At 37.2% G+C, this 22,255-nt stretch overlaps 3 long non-coding RNA genes and 1 pseudogene across 4 annotated transcripts in view; 1 reads left to right on the forward strand and 3 right to left on the reverse strand.

The window, feature by feature from the left end:
* The window catches only part of LOC144306686 (uncharacterized), a 156,868-nt gene that overhangs the window by 5,804 nt on the left and 128,809 nt on the right, over positions 1-22,255 (forward strand). The window contains exon 3 of the long non-coding RNA XR_013373801.1: positions 1,550-1,717. This is a non-coding gene — a long non-coding RNA (uncharacterized LOC144306686). The remainder of the gene's footprint in view (positions 1-1,549; positions 1,718-22,255) is intronic.
* LOC144306690 (uncharacterized) lies at positions 11,248-12,541 on the reverse strand. Its single transcript, XR_013373805.1, has 2 exons — positions 12,495-12,541; positions 11,248-11,443 (listed from the first exon to the last, which is right to left on the reverse strand). It is a non-coding gene; the product is annotated as an uncharacterized LOC144306690 (long non-coding RNA).
* The window catches only part of LOC144306688 (uncharacterized), a 71,628-nt gene continuing 61,936 nt past the window's right edge, over positions 12,564-22,255 (reverse strand). Inside the window, exon 3 of the long non-coding RNA XR_013373804.1 lies at positions 12,564-13,099. This is a non-coding gene — a long non-coding RNA (uncharacterized LOC144306688). The remainder of the gene's footprint in view (positions 13,100-22,255) is intronic.
* The window catches only part of LOC144306684 (ATP synthase peripheral stalk subunit d, mitochondrial pseudogene), a 114,893-nt pseudogene continuing 109,470 nt past the window's right edge, over positions 16,833-22,255 (reverse strand). Inside the window, exon 2 of the transcript XR_013373795.1 lies at positions 16,833-17,363. The product of XR_013373795.1 is annotated as an ATP synthase peripheral stalk subunit d, mitochondrial pseudogene (transcript). The remainder of the gene's footprint in view (positions 17,364-22,255) is intronic.

Here is a 22,255-nt window from a genome sequence, read left to right on the forward strand (position 1 = left end):
GGGAGCCTGATGTGGGACTTGATCCCGGGTCTCCAGGATCAGGCTCTGGGCTGAGGGTGACACTAAACTGCTGAACCACCCGGGCTGCCCACATTTTTTATTTCTTTCATCAATGTTTTTTGGTTTTCAGAGTACAAGTCTTTCATCTCCTTGGTTAATTTTATTCATAGGTATTCATCATTTTTTTTAAAGTGGTTTTTTTTGGGGGGTGTGTGTTTTTTTTTTCTTTTAGTGGTTGCTCTAGGGCTTACCATAAACATCTTAATTTACTAGACTCAGTTTTATATTTACACTGACTTAATTCTGGTGAAATTAAAAACCTCACTACAATGTAGTTTTAATCTATTTCTCTGTTTTTTATGGTATAATTGTTATCATATATACACATGTTACAAACCCTATAGTACATTGTTAAAATGATTATCTCTCTTAAAGAAGCTGAAAGAGAGCATATACATATTTATAGCTTTTGTTATATTGATCATGACTTCTTTTTTTAAAGATTTTAAGTAATCTTAACACTCAACATGGGACTTGAACTTAGAGCCCCAAGAATGAGAATCACATGCTCTACCAACTGAGCTAGCCAGACACCCCTGACCTTGACCTTTTTATTTATGATTTTTGGTTCTCTTCATATGGGTTCATGTTACCATGTGGAGTAATTTCTTTAGCCTAGTACAGCTTTGCACCTACTCACCTTGTTTAGCAAATATGTTGTGTTTCCATGTATCATAGGCTCAATAGTACATTATGATTTAATTTTTCATTAAATTCATTTCATTTGTTCATTAAACTTCATTTCATTAAAATATTTTAAATTTAATGAATCTGCTTGGAATTTAAAATACTTTGTATTAAAAAACTTTTTTTTTTAATTGCAGCAATTTGTGAAATAGACATCTGCATGCACTATATGGTATGTTGTTCAATAGGCCATGTTCTTTGGCCTTGCTTTTAAGTAGGTAAATGGATAAACACATGGTGGTACATCTATCCAATGGAATACTATTCAGTGATAGAAAGAAATGAGGTATCAAGCCATGGAAAGACATGGAGGAATCTTAAGTGTACATTGCTAAGTGAAAGAAATCTTAGGGGCATCAGGGTGGCTCAGTGGTTGAGCATCTGCCTTTGCCTTAGGTCATGATCCTGGGCTCCTGGGATCAAGTCCCACATCAGCATCCCCACCCTGCCCCGCCCCGGGGGAACCTGCTTCTTCCTCTGCCTATGTCTCTGACTCTCATGAATAAATAAATAAAACCTTTAAAACAAGAAAGAAATCTTAGTATCTGAAAGAAGTCATAGCATAGTATGATATTATAATGATGGATACAGGTCATTAAACATTTGTCCATACCTATAGAATGTACATCACTGAGAGTGAAGCCTAATGTAAACTGTGGACTTTAGTTAATAATTCATCACGATTGGCTCATTAATTGTAAAGAAGACTATATCACACCAATGGAAGATGTTAATAACAGGAAACTGAGGGGGGGGGACAGTACAGTAGTTCCCCCCCCCTTCATGGTTTCACTTTCTACAGTTTCAGTTACCCATGGTCAACTGTGGTTCAGAAACAGATGATCCTCCTTTGATGTACCTTCAGAAGGTTAGTAGTAGCCTAGCACTATGTCACAATGCCTACATCATTCACCTCACTTCATCACATCACATGGATATTTTATCATTAAACATCATCACAGCAAGAAGGGTGAGTATAGTACAATAAGACGTTTTGAGAGAGAGAGACCACATTCACATAAGTTTTATTGCAGTGTATTATACTTGTTCTATTTATTAATTATTGTTAATTTCTTGTCTAATTTATGAATTAAGTTTTATCACAAGTATGTATGTATAGGGAAAAACATAGAAAGTATGTATAGGGTTCAGTTTACTATCTGAGGTTACAGGCATCCACTGTTGGTCTTGGAACCTATTCTTTGCAGGTAAGGAAGGACTACTGTATATGGTGATACTGTTTTTCTGTAATCTTTAAATGCTACAGAAATCTATAAAAAAGAACTCTTAGTAAATTTGTGAGGTAGAACTCTGTAGGTTATAAGTGTATCATTGTGTTAGTAGGTGGAGTCACAGGTAACTAAATGTCATTTCATCAACATTATTCCCTCCACATTCATAATAAATATTTTTAAATGATTTTATTTATTTATTTGAGAGAGAAAGAAAGAGTACAAGAGAGAGCCTGTGAGCAGGGCAGGGGCAGAGAAGGAGAGAATCTAAGGCTGAGTGCAGAACACAGTGGACGAGGGGCTCAATCTCATGACCCTGAGATCATGACCTGAGCTAAAATCAAGAGTTAGACACTTAAGCGACTGGACCACCCAAGCACCTCACACAATAGATTATTTTTAAAATTTTATGCCTGTAGTAAAGATTTAATATCAGCCCTTTTGTATTTTGATTATATCTCAATAAAACTGTGAGGAAAAAAAGATTTGACACCAGTCTTTTTTTTTATAATAAATTTATTTTTTATTGGTGTTCAATTTACCAACATACAGAATAACACCCAGTGCTCATCCCATCAAGTGCCCCCTTCAGTGCCCATCACCCATTCACCCCCACCCCCCACCCTCCTCCCCTTCCACCACCCCTAGTTCATTTCCCAGAGTTAGGAGTCTTTATGTTCTGTCTCCCTTTCTGGTATTTCCCACACATTTCTTCTCCCTTCCCTCATATTCCCTTTCACTATTACTTATATTCCCCAAATGAATGAGAACATACAATGTTTATCCTTCTCGGATTGACTTACTTCACTCAGCATAATACCCTTCAGTTCCATCCACGTTGAAGCAAATGACACCCGTCTTTTAAAATGCCTTTTCATGCATTCATTTCTCTAGGGTTTTTTTTTTTTCTATTTGTAGGTCTGTGTTGTTAAATTAATGAATTCAAATGTAAAATTTAGTAAATTTCATGTGATTCTGACGTTATCAGAGGAAAGCATAATGCCCAATCCTTTTGCTTCCCTAGGGGAAGACTTTGAATCTCATGTTGCAACTGGTAGAAATGCTTTCATTAGTTATATAAAGTACAAGCTTTGCCAGTGTATCAGCAGCACAAAGAAAAGCCTCAAGAACCAACCACATTTTGATTTTCTTTTAAAGGATAGGTGGCATTACAGTTTTCAACTAGAAATAAATTTTGAAACTGATGAAATATCAACAATTTTAGAGTATAAATTAGTCAGAAAACAAAGAAAATTCAAAAAAGATGCCTTTTCTGTTACCAACATAGAATACACCCAAACCCAAATTCTGTGTGTGGTCAAAACAACAGACCTCATGTACCCCCCACACATAAAGCAAGCACACTGTTTGAAGAAGCTGGACAATTTCTGCTAATGGGCTTTTCTCTCTTGTGGCTAATATCCTCTGAGTTAAAACCAGGTAGAAAAGATGCGGGGGGGTGGGGGCGGCAGCCCCTGGTGGCTCAGTGGTTTAGCGCTGCCTTCAGCCTGGGGTGTGATCCCGGAGACCTGGGATCGAGTCCCATGTCAGGCTCCCTGCATGGAGCCTGCTTCTCCCTCTGCCTGCTTCTCTCTCTCTCTCTAATAAATTAATAAAAAATCTTTTAAAAAAAGAAAAGAAAGAGAAAAGATAGGGGATCCCTGGGTGGCTCAGCGGTTGAGTGCCTGCCTTTGGCCCAGGGTGTGATCCTGGAGACCCAGGATTGAGTCCCACATTGGGCTCCCTGCATGAAGCCTGCTTCTCCCTCTGCCTGTAGACACAGTCTGTCTGTCTGTCTCTCATGAATAAATAAATAAATAATCTTAAAAACAAGGATAAAAGACCCAGTCTGAGTGCTTTACAACTGTCGGTTTATGATGAATTTCTAGTGTACAATCTCAGAACCTTGATTTAATTAAATGTCCAAAGTAGTTTCAAAACAACTGATAAAAGGCAGAAAAGGAAGAAATGACAAGAGTTCACCTGTTAAAATGTTACGGTGAAAGAAGCCTTCTATGTAGCCTGATATCTTAGACTGAAGTCGTACTTACCCTGGAAATGTCAAAAGAGACATTTTGGATTTGCATGTTTCTACTGCAGTTGAGAAATGACTGAATAGAACTCAAAGGGAAGACACTTAAAATTTCACAGGCTAGTAAGAGTGCTTGTATGGAAAAAGTTTTCTTCACTCAAAATGATTGGGGAAGGGGTGCATAGGAATTAGTCACCAAGAAAAGGGATCAGTCATTGTATTTTTTAATGTGTAGAATGTTTAGCTTTCTGTGAAGCTTAACATGTAACCTCAGGAGACTTGTCATTATGATAACTTGTTTAAGTCTGCACATAACTTTACTGGTAAGTTTAGAACCTTTTTTGTTGCTGTTCTTATTCATTCATCTTCTATGATGTTCAGCAAATTGTATTTTAGACACGAACAGTCAGGGCACCTGTATTTCTTAGTGCAACTTGCAGTTTCCATCATTTCAGGGAGTTTGATACAATTGGGTATGATCAAAGTGCGTGGGAGTAGAAAATGACTTTCTAGTGTATATATTACATTGTCTTAAACTGTGCTTGAATATATATATCCCTAATTTTGTAGAGTTAAAGACATATCTTAATAGAGTTACAGTGTGTTTGCTGTGAGTAAATACTGGTGAAGAATACAAGAATTGCTTGTATGGTTTGGGGCTACTGCTTTGATTTGTACTAAGGTGCTAGCAGTTTTACCACTTTCAATTTCGTACCATCAGTACAATGTCAGCACAGCCGGAAGTCCAGCAGCATCTTGGTGTTACAAGTATCCTCAGATCTTTGAAAGTTTGCATTACGCCACCTGGCATTTATGAAATACTCTTTCCTCACTAATTGAAAGAAAGCCATAGAGGATTTCCACTTTTACCTAAAGCAAAAATAGTGTTTAGCATTTGTTTTACAGCAAGCAGTTATAGAGACTGTGCACCCCAAGTAGAGAGGATGGCGCTGCCGAGCTCTTTCCCTAGAAACTATACTCAGCATCTCGGTGTGGAGCCACTACAGCTTTGAATTGTGTCCTTTGCATCCGTGATTTATCTCAATTTATTTTGTGCATCCATTAGCAAGACATGTTGTAAGGTATCAGAAAAGCCTAAGAGGATTTTATTGGGTCTGGGAACGCTTAAAACATTTTTTGTATAAATTAATGGTAATTCCTTCTTCGCTTCACCCCCTTTTGACTAATGGACGGTTTCATAGGAATGCTTTGCTTTTAGGTAATGAGGGAAACTTGTTTTATGAAAGTAGTTTTGACATTGTAGGCCACGGAAAATTTTTGGAAACCCCTCATGATTCATGGACCATACCCTGAGAACGACAATTGTAATTACAAAGGTTAATCAATAGACAAAATAGGGAGGATAAAATGCCAGTGTTAACAATGCCAGGAGAAGACTCCCAACTATATGGAGGACAGCAAAGCTCATCATTACACCAGCCACCAGGAATAGTGCATTTTGTCTACTGCACTTAGTACCAGAGTTGCCAAGGAAAACACAACACAGTTACGCACTGGATGGAACACTGCTTTTACTCATATCTAGGAAAGCAGAACAAGATCAGCTCTAATAGTGTGCTTTGGTCCTCCGTGGCAGCCCATGCAAGACAAACAGCCTGCATCAACCCCTAGTGTGCTGCAGGGGAAGCACCTGACACCTCCCCTGTGGAGCCTGAAATACAGAAAGCTAGGGGCACGTCTCAGGGCCTTCCACGCAGCCGCTTAAGTGGAATAAAGGAGTACACACTGAGCCTGAAACAGAGATATATATTCCTATACAAGGTGATAAGATCAACACAGGTCGTGTGGGCTCTTTGCCTTGGTAAGGAAGTGTTCCCACCCAAGGCCTGTCATGTGGATGAGACAAGTGGCAGGACTGTGGGCATGAACCTGCCTCGGCCAACAGGTGTGTCTTCCCTGCTGCTTCTCTTTTAGCCTGACTAGGCTATGTTCTTTACTTTTCTGTTAAATCATTTTGCTTTAATGTATTATGAAATGTTTTCATGTTGAAATTATTATAAAATACAATTGTACAGATGTTTGCTTTTAAACTTATAAAATTAGTAGGGGAGGGAACTAGGCATAATTTAAAATTTATAATCAATAGCAGTGAATCCAAAGTGTGAATAAATGCTAGATAGCTACATGCTACAAATGTCAAGACCAAAGAAAACATAAAATCAGAACTTCCTGGACATAGGGCATTTTTATACACCAGGAAAGCATGTTGTTAGTTTCTGTCACTGGTTCCTCAAGGTTTTTTTTTTTTTTTTAATTTTTTCTATTTATAGCCTTCTGCCATTTCAGCAAACTATTTGGAATAGATACTGCCTCCTTTTAGTGCTTATTAAACTGATGACAGACTTCCTGTTGTAGGTATGATTATTAGTAAAGAATCAGCAGATTTATCAGTGAAGAGATCTACAGAATTGGATGATTTCTACAAGGAACTATTCCTGTACTTTTCTTGTATCTTGAAAGAGATACTGGCTACTTGACTCTCCATTTTCAGTTGAAAACTCTTTCCTTTTTTTTTTTTTAAGATTTTATTTATTCAGGAGAGACACACACACACAGAGGCAGAGACACAGGCAGAGGGAGAAGCAGGCTCTTGATGTGGGACTCGATCCTGGGACTCCAGGATCACGCCCTGGGCTAAAGGCAGGTGCTAAACCACTGAGCCACTCAGGGATCCCCACTCTTTCCTTTTTTGGTAGCAACTTTGGTGTTCTCTGTGGAAGAAAGTCTACTATTTCCTCTGTTTGGTTGGCAGTACGCCAAGTTTTAAGTCCTACAAAGTATTTTGGAGAAATTGGAATTGCTTTGTATTAAATGTCCTAATGTGTACAAAAATTAACTATTAGGACTACACCAAAATAAAAGCTTTTGCACAGCAAAAGAAACCATCAACAAAATTAAAAATCATCCTATTTGCAAATAATATATTCAATAAAGGGTTAATATTCAAAATATATAAATAACTCTTATAACTCAACCTCAGATAATCCCATTAAAAGTATTCAGAGGACATGGATAGAAATTTTTTCTGAAGAAGACATACAGATATGTGAAAAGATTGCTCAACCTCACTAATAATCAAAGAAATGTAAATCAAAACCACAATGGGATTTCACGTTGCATCAGTCAAAATAGGTATTATCAAAAAGACAAGAAATAAATGTTGGCAAGGATGTGGAAAAAAAAAAGGAACCCTTGTTCACTGTCTGTGGGAGTGTAAATTAGTGCAGCCCCTGTGGAAAACAGTATGAAGGCTCCTTAAAAAATTAAAAATAGAAACCTCATATGATCTAATAATTCCACTACTGGGTATTTATGCAAAGAAAACAAAAACACTAATTCAGAAAGATACATGCACCTTATGTTCACTGCAGCATTATTTGCAGTAGCCAAGATATGAAAGCAACAACCCAAGTGTCCACCAATAGATGAATGGCTAAAGATGGTATCGTGTATATATACACAACGGAATATGACTCAACCATAGAAAATGAGATCTTGCCATTTGTGACAAAATAGGTAAACCTAGAGGGTATTATGCAAGTGAAATAAGTCAGAGAAAAACAAATACCTTATGATTTCCTTTATATGTAGAATCTAGAAAATAAATAAGCAAACAAATATTTGAAATAGACTCCTAAGTATGGAGAACAAACTGGTGTTTGTTTGAGAGAGGGGAGACGGCTGGAGGGAAGGGTTAGTTAAAGGTGATTAAGAGGTACAAACTTCCAGTTATAAATAAGTCACAGAGTATAGCATAGGGAATATAGTCTATATTATTGTAATAACCTTGTATGATGACAGACGGTAACTGCACTTACTGTGGAAAACATCCTGTGATGTATAGAATTGTTGAATCACTATGTTGTGCATCTGAAACTACCATTGTATGTCAACTATACTTCAATACTAAAAACTTCTTAAAAAGTATATAGTGTATAAGAATGGCTTGTAAATTCTTTAATGGTATAAACTGGAGGGTGCCAATGAGATGACTTCTAATTCTTAGATATATATAAGTTCATTCATTTTTCCAGGGACAAAATTGATAAATGTCAAGTTATAATATTACTGCTACAAGGAATTATATATATACTATCTGAAATACTTGAGACCATTCTACTGCATTATCAGTCTTATTTGGATATTCCTAGTGGTTCCCCTTGATTACACAATGTATGTAAAAAGTACATCGTAATCTATAAGGGTATATACAAATACTAGTTACTGAAAGTTACCAAAGTAAAAGAGAAAGAGATGAGAGCAAGGATAGGAAGCAAGGATTGAAGGAAGAGGAGGCTACCTTAAACAGAAATATGAGTTCTGGATGAATATGCAAGGATGATTTTTATATTTGAGGCAGTATTTCAATCTTTTGGTATTGTACCCTTTTATAAATTATGACTTTGTTCTTGTGCTTTTTTCATCTACATAGGACTTAGTTTGATATATTGATCATATGATCGTTGTGTATTGATCTGTAAACATGTAGATACAGATTTAAATGATATCTATAGTAACTAAAATTCATAGAATTAAAATAATATTTCATATTGGTCTTCACAATCATTTTTGAACATTATAGATAATTTGTATATTCCTGTGGTTTTTTAGGCAGATAAGATTTTGCCTGAGATTCCCAAGCATCTCAGTGCTCATGCCTACAATTTCTATTCACATTTGCACACTGAATGTGAAGGAAACAAATGACAACAGCAGCAAAGCTGCATCAGCATGTGAGTGGCTTCCTCTGAGGAGATAAGCTAGGAAATATGAAACACTATAAAGTGAAAAATAGGTTATTTGTGTTTCTCCCACCAAGAAATCATCCTAGTAACATTTTAGTACACTTCTTTCTAGTTCCTTTTTTTTTTTTGTGGTGTTTTCCTAAATTTTTTATTTTTTTATTTTTATTTTTTTTTTAGATCTAACATGACACTTCTGTAGGTTATTTTTACTCACTTAAAATTTAGACAGTACTTGGGGAACCTGGATGGCTCAGTCAGTTGAGTGTCTGGCTCTTGATATGAGCACAGGTCATGAGATCAAGCCCCATATCCCCCTCTGTGCTCAGCTGGGAATCTGCTTGAGATTTTCTCTCCTTCCTCTGCCCCTCCCCCACTCACATATGTGCACCTGCACACACTCTTTCTATAAAATAAATAAATCTTTATGACCCTGAGATCATGGTCTGAGCTGTAACCAAGAGTTGGATATCCAACCAACTGAGCTACACAGGAGCCCCTAAAATAAATCTTTAAAATAAAACAAAATAAAACTTAGGTAGAATTAGTGAAGGAGGGCAAAACTTGATGAAATCAAAACAAAAAACAATTTTTAAGATTTTACTTATTTATTCATGAGCTACACAGAGAGAAAGGCAGAAACACACAGAGAGAGGCAGGCTCCTTGCAGGGAGCCCGATGTAGGACTTGATCCCCGGACCCAGAATCACACACCCTGAGCCACAGGCAGAGACGCTCAACCACTGAGCCACCCAGGCATCCCAAAACAAAAAGCTTTTTTTTTTTTTTTTTTTAAGATTTTATTTATTCATGAGAGACACAGAGAGAGAGAGGTAGAGACACAGACAGAGACACAGGCAGAGAGAGGCAGAGACACAGACAGACGGGCAGAGACCCAGACAGAGGGAGAAGCAGGCTCCATGCAGGGAGCCCGATGTGGGACTCAATCCTGGGTCTCCAGGATCATGCCCTGGACTGAAGGTGGCGCTAAACCCCTGAGCCACTCGGGCTGCCCAACAAAAAGCTTTTTAATTAAAATATTCTACCTCACTGTTTTAAAAATGGAACTTGGATTTGGAAATAGTATAGAGCCCCTCCAAAATTACATACTCTCTTGACTTTTAATCAGTACACTTTATGAATAATTTGATAATCCTGAGACTATGAAAATTAAGAGAACTCAGGGTCTATGGTTTTTCACTTTATTGATACTAACATATTTTAGAAGGCTTTGAAATTCTTACTACTTTCTTACAACTTATAAGTTATAACTTATAACTTAGTAACTTATTACTAAGTTACTTTTTAGATACTCATAAATGCATTTAACACTAATATGTATCTCTCAGAATCTTTTAGTTGACTGTATGCCTTTTATAACATTCTTCAAAGCTTTTTATATAATTTGATTTTTGTTGGGATTAGTTCCTCTCTCTTTGGAAAACCTTCATAGAAGGAGGATAGGCCCCACCCAGAATTTGTTTCTGATGTTGAAATTGATGACCCCACAAATACAACAAGGAGGTATGGAAAAGTTTATGCACACAGTGGGGGCTTTCTGGGAAGAACATGGCTGGCTCCTAACCTGGTTTGAAAATGGTTTGAGAGAGCAGGGGAAGAAGATAGGGTTGGGTCAGGGGTGGAGTTCCTGTGCCTTGGTCCAGGCTTGTGTGGTCTGAATTTACATCAAAGAAGACAACATTTGGACTATATCACCTTGCTCAGATGTGGGGCAAGGAGGATAAGGAGGAATGTTGGGCTTGAAAGCTATTAATAGTCAAACATCAAAACTGACATCAAACTCTGTAAGCCAAATCAGTCTTCCTAACTACTGTTTGTAAATAATTTTGAAAAATTTGTTTTTCGTAGCATTTTCCAGAATAATAATAATGTAGTAATGATGATAGCAAACACTTATGCTTACTATATACTAGGCACTGTAATGAGTGCTTTATACATAGTAGTTAATTTAACCTTCATGATAAATCTATGCAGTAGGAAGTATTATCTTCATTCTACAGATTAAAAAATCTGCAGAATAGAGCAGTTAGGTCATTTTTCCAAGTACACATTGCCAGCAAGTTGGCAGAGACAGGATTTTAAAAGAAGATTTTATTTTATTTATTTATTTATTTATTTTTTAATTTATTTATTTATGGTAGTCACAGAGAGAGAGAGAGAGAGAGGCAGAGACACAGGCAGAGGGAGAAGCAGGCTCCATGCACCAGGAGCCTGACGTGGGATTCAATCCCAGGTCTCCAGGATCGCGCCCTGGGCCAAAGGCAGGAGCCAAACCGCTGCGCCACCCAGGGATCCCTAAAAGAAGATTTTAATTCTTTAGTTCTCTTTTCTTTTCTGCTCCTTTGCAGTGGCTTGTTGCGCGCGCTGCGGCATCACGATCAGGGGCCTGAGGATAAGGGGATGAGGAGAATAAAAGAAAAGTAAAGAGATGGGGACAGGAGGTTTCAGTGGATGATGTCCAAGCAGTGCCAGCTTTATTCAAGGTTTTACAACATTTTATAGCATGAGCAAAACAAAGCCGAGAAGGTGTTTATTTTTAGCAGGTTTGTGAAACTCTCCAAAGTTCCCTTTTCTCAGCATGCAAGACAGACTCACAGGTGCCAGAAGACCTTGGTACATAGATAAGCTTGTTGCTCCAGATGTGCATACTTCAAAGGAATATTGGGTATGGTAAACAGACCAGCAAGGACAGACAGACCGTTATTTACATTTATGCCCAGGTCAGAATAAGTTGTATCTATTGTGTTATGTGGGCGATCACGCACAAGCGAGCCCTGAGAACCACTGCTCAAGCCCTTTCTCAAGCGTCTACCAACTATTCACCCTTTAGCCTCTCGAGCCTTTTGAGTGAATGAGAGACGCAAGTCCGGGCCTGGTTTGGTTCAGTTACTCCAGCTAGTTCGTGGTCGCCCACATTTCCCCCTTTTTTGTTTTAAGATTGATGAAATGCAATTGAGCATCCATGTTGAATCTGTGCTGTCTTGCTTTGGCCTGAACCACACACCATGCAAAGAATGAAATAATCACAATAGTAAATATGATCATAAACATCCAGAATGAATATCATCATAAATTGCCTGTATTAAATCCGTGCAGGCCATCCAAGATAGGAGCCAACTTTTCAGCCGGGTTTGTCATACCTATCTGAGAATGACTGATAATGGAAATTTCCTTTTGCAACTTTAACAAATCAAGACTTATATTACTATGTAACCATATTCCTTGTAGATGTTTCCTAATTTGTCCCCATGTTACATTAGTGGCTTTTATAGGGGTGACACATATATGCTGAAACCCGTCCTTGGCAAACCAAGGACATCTGGGTTTTTAACAGGGATAGTTGATTCCCTAGGAATTCTACTGCCTCTTCAAGCCCATCAAGCCGACTGAGAACCTTTTGATCTACACGCTCCTGAGTAGACAGCGCATAAGAGATGTTTTTTGCTAAGTGGTTAACGTATTGTGCTGTTTGTATACCCTGGGATAAGGCCACAGAGGCTGCAGCTGCAGTAGCTGTAAGAGTAACCAAGGCTGTAATACCGGCCATCAACAGCCCAAGGAAGCATTTCAATCTTTTCAATTGTAGCTGCATTTCCACAGCAAACTGATGATAACCATAATTAGCATACCAAGGGCCTTCAATCTCAACAGGTAATAGTAAATAAGGCAGTTGCGTAGTTAAAAAGACAGTGACAGGACCTGTTTGAGGTGAGGGCAAGTGCACAGGCAAACAATTGGTTAATACACAATTTTTACATTCTAGCTCAAATTACATATCAGCTCCATTATTTTGTATAAAGGAAAAATTGGTCGTTCCATATCCCACCACCAATAGGAACGGCCTAGGCACACAAGCCCGTATAGTAAGATTCGAGTCCTCTGTGTTTGTGTAGCTGGTCTTAGCCATCTGCATCTTGGCCGGTCCCATCGCCACGACCAATTTCCAGAGTTCTGCGTGGTACATTTCTCCGACGGTGGAAAAAACTCCTCTGGGTATAGTCACATTATGCATTGGTCGACCAGGTGGATATGTAATATAGTGCAGGGGCTCCTTTCTTGTCATTCTCGACCAGTCCGTGATAGAAAATTCAGGGATGCCATGAGGAGAGATGACCAAAGGTGTCTTAACAGGGGGGCAGCCTGGGTGGCCTAGCGGTTTAGTGCTGCCTTGGGCCCAGGGCGTGATCCTGGAGACCTGGGATCGAGTCCCATGTCGGGCTCCCTGCGTGAAGCCTGCTTCTCCCTCTGCCTGTGTTTCTGCCTTTCTCTCTCTCTCTCTGTGTCTTTCATGAATGAATAAAATCCTAAAAAAAAAAAAAATCTAACAGGGACTTTTAAAATAATAATTTAACTTCTACAAACTTGTTATATAATAAATCTAATTATGAAGTGCTTTGAGAATTTAAAAAGCATTACTGAAAACAGTTTGACTGCTTTTAGGGGAGTATTTTACTTTAGCTTTTTGGGCTGCCTTGAAAGAGCTTTTGTTTCAATGCCCTTCTAAAGTCATATTAACTATATGTGACCAATTCCATTTTTTCTTGAAATCTGTTACAACACATATAGTTTCTTACACAAGAAATGTATTTTCAGTGAAGGAAACTTTTCTTTGATGTTTTGTTTTAGTCATTGTGTAATTTTAGCTTATCCAGGTGACTTTTTTGTTACAGTGTTAGATAAGAATCAAGATTCTTTTTATTTTTTTCTATCTTATGACTATCCAGTTGTCCCAACACCATTAAATTACCTTAGTCCTTATGCTAAGAGGTCAAATGCATAGGTATGTTTTTGGACTCTCCATTCTGTTCCAGTGCTCAGTGTGCACAGACCAATATTGCATGGTCTTAATTACTGTAGCTTTATAGCAAGTTTTTTTTGAAGATCTATTTTTATTTACTTTAGAGATGGGGGCAGGGTGGGACAGAGGGTGAGGGAGAGATATCACGACCTGAGCTGAAACCAAGAGTCAGACACTCAACCACCTGTGCCATCCAGGCCCCCTGCTTCATAGCAAGTTTTGAAGTCAGGTAGTATAAGTCCTTCAACTTTGTATTTTTTCCAAATTGCTTGGCTATTCTGGGTCCTTTCCATTTCCATATGAGTTTTAGAATTTGTCAATTTTTAGTTTTCTGAGTAACTATCTCTTCTTCATTTTTTAACAGTTTTTAAAATTGTGGTAAAATATACATACATAAAAAATATACATACATGATATTTTATCATCTTAGCCATTTGTAAACGTACAACTCAGAGACATTAATTATGTCCACAGTGCTCCGTACTCATCACAACTATTTACACACAAAAGCTTTTCATCATCTCTGGCCTTTTATTGTCAACGTAAACTGTATTCCCATTAAACAATAACTCCTCCTTTTCTCCGTCCCCATGTTCTAGTATAACCTTTATTCTGCTGTTTGTCTCTATGATTTGCTTACTCTCACTACCTAATATAAGTAAAATCATACAATGTTTGACTTTCTGTGTCTTATTTATTTTAGTTAGCGTAATGTCTTTGAGGTCCATCCATGTTTTCATTCAGTTTTATGGCTAAAGCATATTCCATTGTGTGTATATACACCACACCTTATTTGTCCATTTATTCATTGATGGACGCTTGGGCTGCTTCCATAATCTTACTACTATAAATAATGCTGCAGTACACATAGGGGTGCCTATATCCTTTCAAATTTGTGTTTTACTGGATCATGTGGTAGCTCTATTTTTAATTTTTTGAGGAACCTCCATAATATCTTCCACAGGAGCTGCACCACTTTTGCATTCCCACCAACAGTGCAAAAGGGTTGGTTTTTCTCTACATCCTCACCAACACTTATTTTTTTGTGTTTTTGATTTTAGTCATTCTGACGTGTAAAGTGATAGCTCATTTTAGCTTTTATTTGCAGTTCCCTGATGATTAGTGATGTTGACCATCTTTTCATGTGTTAGCCATCTGGACATCTTTGGAGAAATGTCTGTTCATGTCTTCTGCCCATTTTTAAAATGGATTTTTTTCTTTTGGTGCTGAGTTATTTAAGTTCTTTGTATGTTTTGGACACTAACTCTTTCTTGGATATGTCATTTGCAAATATTTTCTCCCATTCAGTAGGTTGTCTTTTTGTTTAGTTGATGATTTCCTTTGCTGTGCAAGAGCTTTTTTATTTCAATGTAGTCCCAATGGTTTATTTTTGCTTTTGTTTCCCTTGCCTCAGGATACATATCTAGAAAGATGTTACAGCCAATGTCAGAGAAATTACTGCCTGTGCTCTTCTCTAGGATATGACTTCAGGTCTCACATTTAGGTCTTTAATCCATTTTGAGTTTATTCTTGTGTATGGTATAAGAAAGTAGTCCATTTTCTTTCTTTTGCATGTTACTGTCCAGTTTTCCCAACACCATTTGTTGAAGAGACTGTCTTTTTCCCACTATATATTTTTTCCTTCTTTGTCAAAGATTAATTGACCATATAATTGTGGACTTGTTTCTGGGCTTTTTACTCTGTTACATTGAACTATGTGTCTTTTTGGGTCAGTTCAATATTGTTTTGATTACTACAGTTGTGTAAATATAACTTGAAACTTGGAATGGTGATGCCTCTAGCTTTGTTTTTCTTGTTCAAGGTTGCTTTGGCTATGAGGGATCTTCTATAGTTCCATACAAATTTTAGGATTATTCTTGTTCTGTGAAACATACTGTTAGTAGTTAGAGAGAAATTGCATTAAATGTGTAGATTGCTTTGGGTAGTAGACAATATTTGTAGACAATCAGGATCTGTAGACAGTCATATTTGTTCTTCCAATCCATGAGTTTGGAATATCTTTCCTTTTGTGCTGTCTTCAGTTTCTTTCATGAATGTTTTATAGCCTTCAGGACACAGGTCTTTCACCTCTTTGGTTAAGTTTATTCCTAGATATTTGATTATTTTTGGTGCAATTGTAAATGGGATTGTTTTCTTAATTTCTCTTTCTTCATATTAGTGTATAGAAATGCAACAGCTTTCTTCACATTGATTTTGTATTGAGCCACCTTACTGAATTCATTTATCAGTTCTAGTAGTTTTTTGGTGGAGTCTTTTGGGTTTTCTATCTATGGAATCATCTCATCTGTAGTTTCACTTCTTCCTTACCAGTTTGAATGGCTTTTGTTCCTTTTTCCTTTCTGATTACTGTGGCTAGGACTTCCAGTACTTACTGAATAAAAAGATGAGAGTGGACACCCTTGTCTCATTCCTGACCTTAGGGCAAAAGCTCTCTGGTTTTTACCATTGATCATGATGTTACCTGTTCAACTGAGCATTTTCAATCTCATTGTGATCCCTAAACTCATTGGCCCTTCCATATTCTCTTTTCTTTTTGTTCTTCTCTCTGCCTAGTTTAGATTCCATGTTACATTATTTCACTTATTCTCTTGATCATATGCTTGACTCCCTTGTCTCTCTGCCTTCCATAGCCTCTCCCTCCTAAAATCCTCACCCTGAGTAAACTCTGTTACCTGCCTTCCCTCTTTGGACATAGGAGGATAGGCTTTCTCACTTCTGTTTGTTTGTTTTTTAATGTTTTTAAAATTAGGTTTATTTATTTAGGTAATCTCTACACCCAACATGGGGCTTGAACTCATAACCCCAAGATCAAGAGTAACGTGCTCTTCCAACTAAGTCAGCCAGACACCACAAGCCTTCTTACTTTCGAAGGATAATTTCATGTGACATGGAATTCTTGGTTAGTGTTTTTGTTTCTCCCAACATTTAAAATACATCACTCTGCTCTCTTTATGCTTGCATAGTTTTCAGTGAAAAATCTGATATAATTAATATCTTTGTTTTGCTCTAAGTAAGGTATTCTTTTTCCTGGCTTCTTTCAAAATATTCTCTTTATCCTTGATTTTCTGCAGTTTGAATATGATATACCTAGTGTTTATCCTGCTTCTAGTTCTCTGCATTTCCTGCTCCTGTTATTAATTTAGGAAAATTCTTAGCTATTATTACTTCAAATATTTCTTTTTTTTTTCCGTATCATTATTTGTAATGTCCAATGTTTATAATATGAGGGCCGGGGCTGTCTCCTCAACTCAAGTTTATAAATTTTCAATTGGCTTGTGAGGCCAATAGGGATACTTCTTCTTGTCTAATTTGGTTTCTGGGAAGACTTCATTCAGGTCCTCAGTGGTCATCTGATCAAATGGAATTATGTTCTTCATCTTCTCCAGCTCTTTTTCATATTCTTCAATCCTGGCCTTTGAGAGGGACAAAAACTCAGCACAGCTTTTCACATCTTCTTTTTCCTCAGTATCCACCTGGACAGTGTATTTATCCTCTGGCACAGGAACCTTCAGGGCATTAAACTTCTTCTCAAAGTCATCTACCAAGCCAGCCTTTGCCACATTGGCCTTGTAGTAAGCCCAGTCGATAGCAGGTGGTTTCTCAGGAAGAGTAGCCAACCTGGAGGTAAGCATCTCATTCCAGGATTTCAGGGAGTTGGCAATGGCCTTCTGGTTTTGGGGTATGATCTCCCCAAAAGCTACCCAGTCAATGGTTTTTAGAGCAAGTTTTCGCCCAGCCATCTTGAGATCCTTCACCGACCCCGGCGGCCCACAGTCCACAGCCTACTTCAAATATTTCTTCTTTTTTCTCTTCTTAGCAGTTCCAATATATATATATGTTATACCTTCAGCAATTGTCTCATAGTTTTTGGATATTCTGTTTCATTTTTTCTTTTTTTTTTAAAGATTTTACTTATTTATTCATGAGAGACATACACACACACACACACACAGAAAGAGAGAGAGAGAGAGAGAGGGAGAGACAGGGGGAGAAGCAGGCTCCATGCAGGGAGCCTGACATGGGACTCGATCCTGGGTCTCCAGGATCAGGCCCTGGGCTGAAGGTGGCGCTAAACCGCTGAGCCACCTGGACTGCCCCTGTTTCATTTTTTTCAATCCTTTTTTCCTCTTGGCACTTTAGTTAATAAGTTTCTGTTGTCTTTTCGAGCTCCTGATTCTTTCCTTGGCCTTGTCTGTTTTACTGACAAGCCCATTCATTCATCATTTCTTTCACATTTTTTTTTGATTTCTAGAATTTTTAAAAATTCTTTTTTAGCATTTCCATCTGCCTATTTACATTATCCTTGCATGTTATCTACTTTTTCCTTTATGGCTCTTAGTATATTAATTATAGTAATTTGAAATCTCTGGTCTAATTATCCCCAAGTCCCTGGCATATCTGACTCCTGTTCTGATACTGGCTTTATCTCTTCAAACTGTGCTTTTTTGCCTTTTAGCATGATTTGAAATTTTTTGTTGAAATTCATTGGTTTTCAAATGAGATAGATAAGCCTTTATTATGAGGTTTTATGTCTATCTGGCTGAGAGTTAGGCTGTTTGTTGTAGCAGTGGTGTCAGAAGTTAAAAATCTCCTTTAGTGTTTTTGGTTTAGTGTTCCCTGTTGTCTTTGGGTATCCTTAGATATTCCCTAAATAAGTCCTGAGACTTGCAGTTATTTTAGCTATAATATCCTGTGATTTATAGAGGATCTCTACTGATATGGTGGTGGTAGGAAAGCATTCTATAGTCCTATGATTATATCTCAGTCTTTTAGTGATCCTGATTTGGGCATTTTCCTTCCCCCACATTGAAGGCTATAGGAGGATGGAGTTATTTCCCTCCCCTTAGGTATTTAAGCTAAGGTAAACATCCCCCACCCTCCATGCCCCCTCCAAGTTAGTTATGCTCTGATGAAATAGTTTACCTCCTGGGCAGAACTTGTTAAAAAGAACAGAATGCTCTGGGCACATTTTTTTATATGGTTCCTTTTCCAGTACCACTCCTGTAAACACAGGGGAATTTTTTTCTGACCTTCACAGTGGTAGGACTCATGGAGGTAAATCTTCTGTAATGTGGAATTGGCCCTCTAAGGTATTTTAACCTTCAAGTTTCTCCACACTAAAAGTCTCCAGCGATTTATCACAGTTTAATGTGATTCTTACAAGGTTGACTCTAGCTGCCAGCTGCTCCTGGGCCTTTATTCCTAGTAAACTATGATTCTTTGGATCTATTTGTCTGCTTCTGCAGTTTTGGGGGAGCAGTTTACCCCTGTGATTTTAATTTTCTGTTGTATCAAAGAAGAGTTCTTGATTTTTTGGTGTACTATTTTTCTTGTGAGAGTGGGTAACAACTTAAAAGCACTTTATATGTCTGACTAGAAACTACAGAAGTGTACTTGTTGATTTTTCAAAAGATCTTGCTATGATTTTGATTGGAATTGTTCTGAATCTATAGTTCAATTTGGAAAGAACTGACCTGTTAACAATACTGAGTCTTTTGGTCCATAAACATTGTATAGGTTTCCATTTATTAATATCTTTTAAATTTTCTCTGATCAGTATTTTCTAGTTCCTAGCATACAAGTCTTACATACACTTTATTGAGTTTATCCTTACCTGTTTCACATTTATTGGTGCCATGATATTTGTTAAATGTCAATTTTAATTGTTTACTGTTGTATATAAAATATAAAGGATTTTTGTATATTGTGTGTCTTGTAACTTTGTTAAATTAGTAGTTTTACTTTAGATCTATTAGTATTTTCTATATATAAACATCTTATTTTCCAAATAAAAACTTTTACTTCTTCCTTTCTAAGTCATATGATTTTTTAAGTTAATAGATTTTATTCCTTAGAACATTTTTAAATTTACAGAAAAATTGAGCAGAGAACAGAGTTCCCATATTCCTTCTCCACCTGCACAACTCCTGCTACTAGCATTTTGCAGTAATGTACACTTGTTACAAACAGTGAATCAGTATTGATATATTATTATCAATCAATATTGATACATTATTAATGTTGGTAAATTATTATTTACTTTAAAGTTCACTATTTGCATCTTATACTTCTAATGGTTTTAACAAATGTTTAATGTCATATATCCATTATTATAGTATCACACAGAGTAGTTTCATTGCCCTAAAAATCTCCTGTGCTTCCCCTATTTATCCTTTTTTCCTTTCACTAAGCCCCTGGCAGCCATTGAACTTTTTACTGTCTGCATAGTTTTGTTTTTGTGTTTTCTAGAATTATATACTTAGAATCATACAATCTATTCCCTTTGCAGATTTGCTGCTTTTATTTAGCAATATGTATTTAAGTTTTTTACATGTCTTTTAGTATGTGTGCAGAGGGCTTGATAATTCGTTCTTTTTATTTCCAAATAATATTTTTTGGCATGTACCACCGTTTATCCATGCACTGTGGAGTTTTCAGTTTTTAGCAGTTCTGAATAAAGCTGCTATGAAATATCCATGTGCAGGTTTTTATATGGTCATAACTTTTCAACTCACGTGGGTAAATATGTAGGAAAACAATGATTGGATCATACAATATCTTAATCTACTCAGCTGGCATAGCAAGATACTATAGACTGGGTGACTTAAACAATGGAAATGTATCTTCTCAGAGTTCAGGGAGCTCAAAGTCCAAGATCAAAGTGTGGGAAAACATAATTTTTGGTGAAGCCTCTCCTCCTGGTTTGGCTTTGTTGATGTGTTCTCACGTGTTCTACAGAGAGATCTCTGGTGTCTCTTCCTCTTCTTATAAAGACAGTTCTATCAGATTAGGGCCCCTCCCTCTGACCTCAATTAACTTGAATTACCCTTCCCTAAGGCCCTATCTCCAAATATAGTCATATTGGGGGATAAGGCTTCAGCATATGAATTTTTGGAGGACACAGTTAAGTCTATAATATACAGTAAAATTTTGTAGGGGTAGGGGTTGGAGGTGGATTCTTCTTTTTTTTTGGAGGTAGATTCTTAAAATTTATTGCATAGATCCTGAAAATATGGTATGGATTTGTGTAGTTGAAGAATATCTTTGTTTTACTTTCTTATGTGTATCACAACTAAATTAACAACTTCATATGCCAGACAGTTGAATGCAATATTAAGCATCATTTAATAACGTCACCATCATTGTCCTTCTAGGAATATAACATTTATTAATAACTAATTCATTAACATCTGTGTTAAGTGCTTCTTAAGGTTTACTGCATATAAAAATGATCTAGAGAATCTTATTAAAATGTAGATTCTGATTTAGTTGGTATGGGCTGAGGCCGGACTTTCTGCACTTTCTCCACTATGAAAAGCAGAGTTCATTTTTCCAGTATCATAGAAAAAGCATGTTTGAAGTATGTCAAAACAAGGATACCAGTTTAGGGGGTGAACAGAAGATTATATCTGATACTTTAAAAAGATCATTGAAATTGGAAAGTGGGGATCCCTGGGTGGCGCAGCGGTTTAGCGCCTGTCTTTGGCCCAGGGCGTGATCCTGGAGACCTAGGATCGAATCCCACATCGGGCTCCCGGTGCATGGAGCCTGCTTCTCCCTCTGTCTGTGTCTTTGCCTCTCTCTCTCTCTGTGACTATCATAAATAAATAAAAATTAAAAAAAAAAAGACTTTAAAAAAAAAAAAAGAAATTGGAAAGTGTTTTAGTCATTTTACTAAATAAGTCAATTATTTTAGGATTCTTACAAAATCAAGCTCCCAGTTTATATCAGACGTTCTGTGGATAAACTTTCAGTTCAATTCTACAAACATTCATTGAGTCCCTTTTGTGTACTTGGTTGCTTTGTTCTGGAAGCTGAATGATATCACTTAAAGCTAGGTAAACCTGAAATAGTTGTGACAAAATGAGACTGTAGTTACTGGCTGGGGACTTTTGTGTATCTGTGTACCTCTCCCATAAGGGGGCAGCAAAGCACCAGCATGATGTTATGTAGTCTTGCAAGAGGTTGGCTCCCAGAGAAAACTTAAGTAATGGAAAGCTTCCAAGTGTAAGGGGAAACGGAGGGCGTGATTACAGTTTTACTTGGTTTCTAGGTTATCTTTTCTATGGTGTAATATGGTTTTTGCACAACACAGTAGATTATCTCACAGGGACTGTGATATCAGTGGTAGTCTAGTGACTGAATGTTGGTCATGGGGTCAGTTGTGGTTTGAATGCTAGCTGTGTGACTTATCAGCTGTGCAACCTGGAAAGACCACTTCACCTTTCTAAGCTTCAACTTCATGTATTAAAAACAAAGGGAGGAGGGGTTAGGGAATAGCAGTGCCTACTTCACATGGTTTTAATAGATACAGTGGAATTTCTGTATCCTGGAGAGGCTAAAAGATGGAGCTAGAAAAAACTAACCAGTAACCTCCTAGTCTCTGATGTATGCTATCGCTTGAAATCTTGTTCGAGGTCCAATGAAAGAAAGTATAGGCCATTACTGTAGTAGTTACTTCTATATCTTTAAATTAACATATATTTATGTACGAATGATCATTTGTTCATATAATTTCTAAAGCCAATTAAATACATTTAATTTTTTTGCAAACTGCCAGTTATAAAATAAATCATGAGGATGAAAAGGAAAGCATAGGGGGCATAGTCAATAATACTGTAATAAGTTGTATGGTGGCAGA

The sequence above is a fragment of the Canis aureus genome, chromosome 37 (assembly GCF_053574225.1).
Source record: "Canis aureus isolate CA01 chromosome 37, VMU_Caureus_v.1.0, whole genome shotgun sequence".
Taxonomy (NCBI): Eukaryota; Metazoa; Chordata; class Mammalia; order Carnivora; family Canidae; genus Canis; species Canis aureus.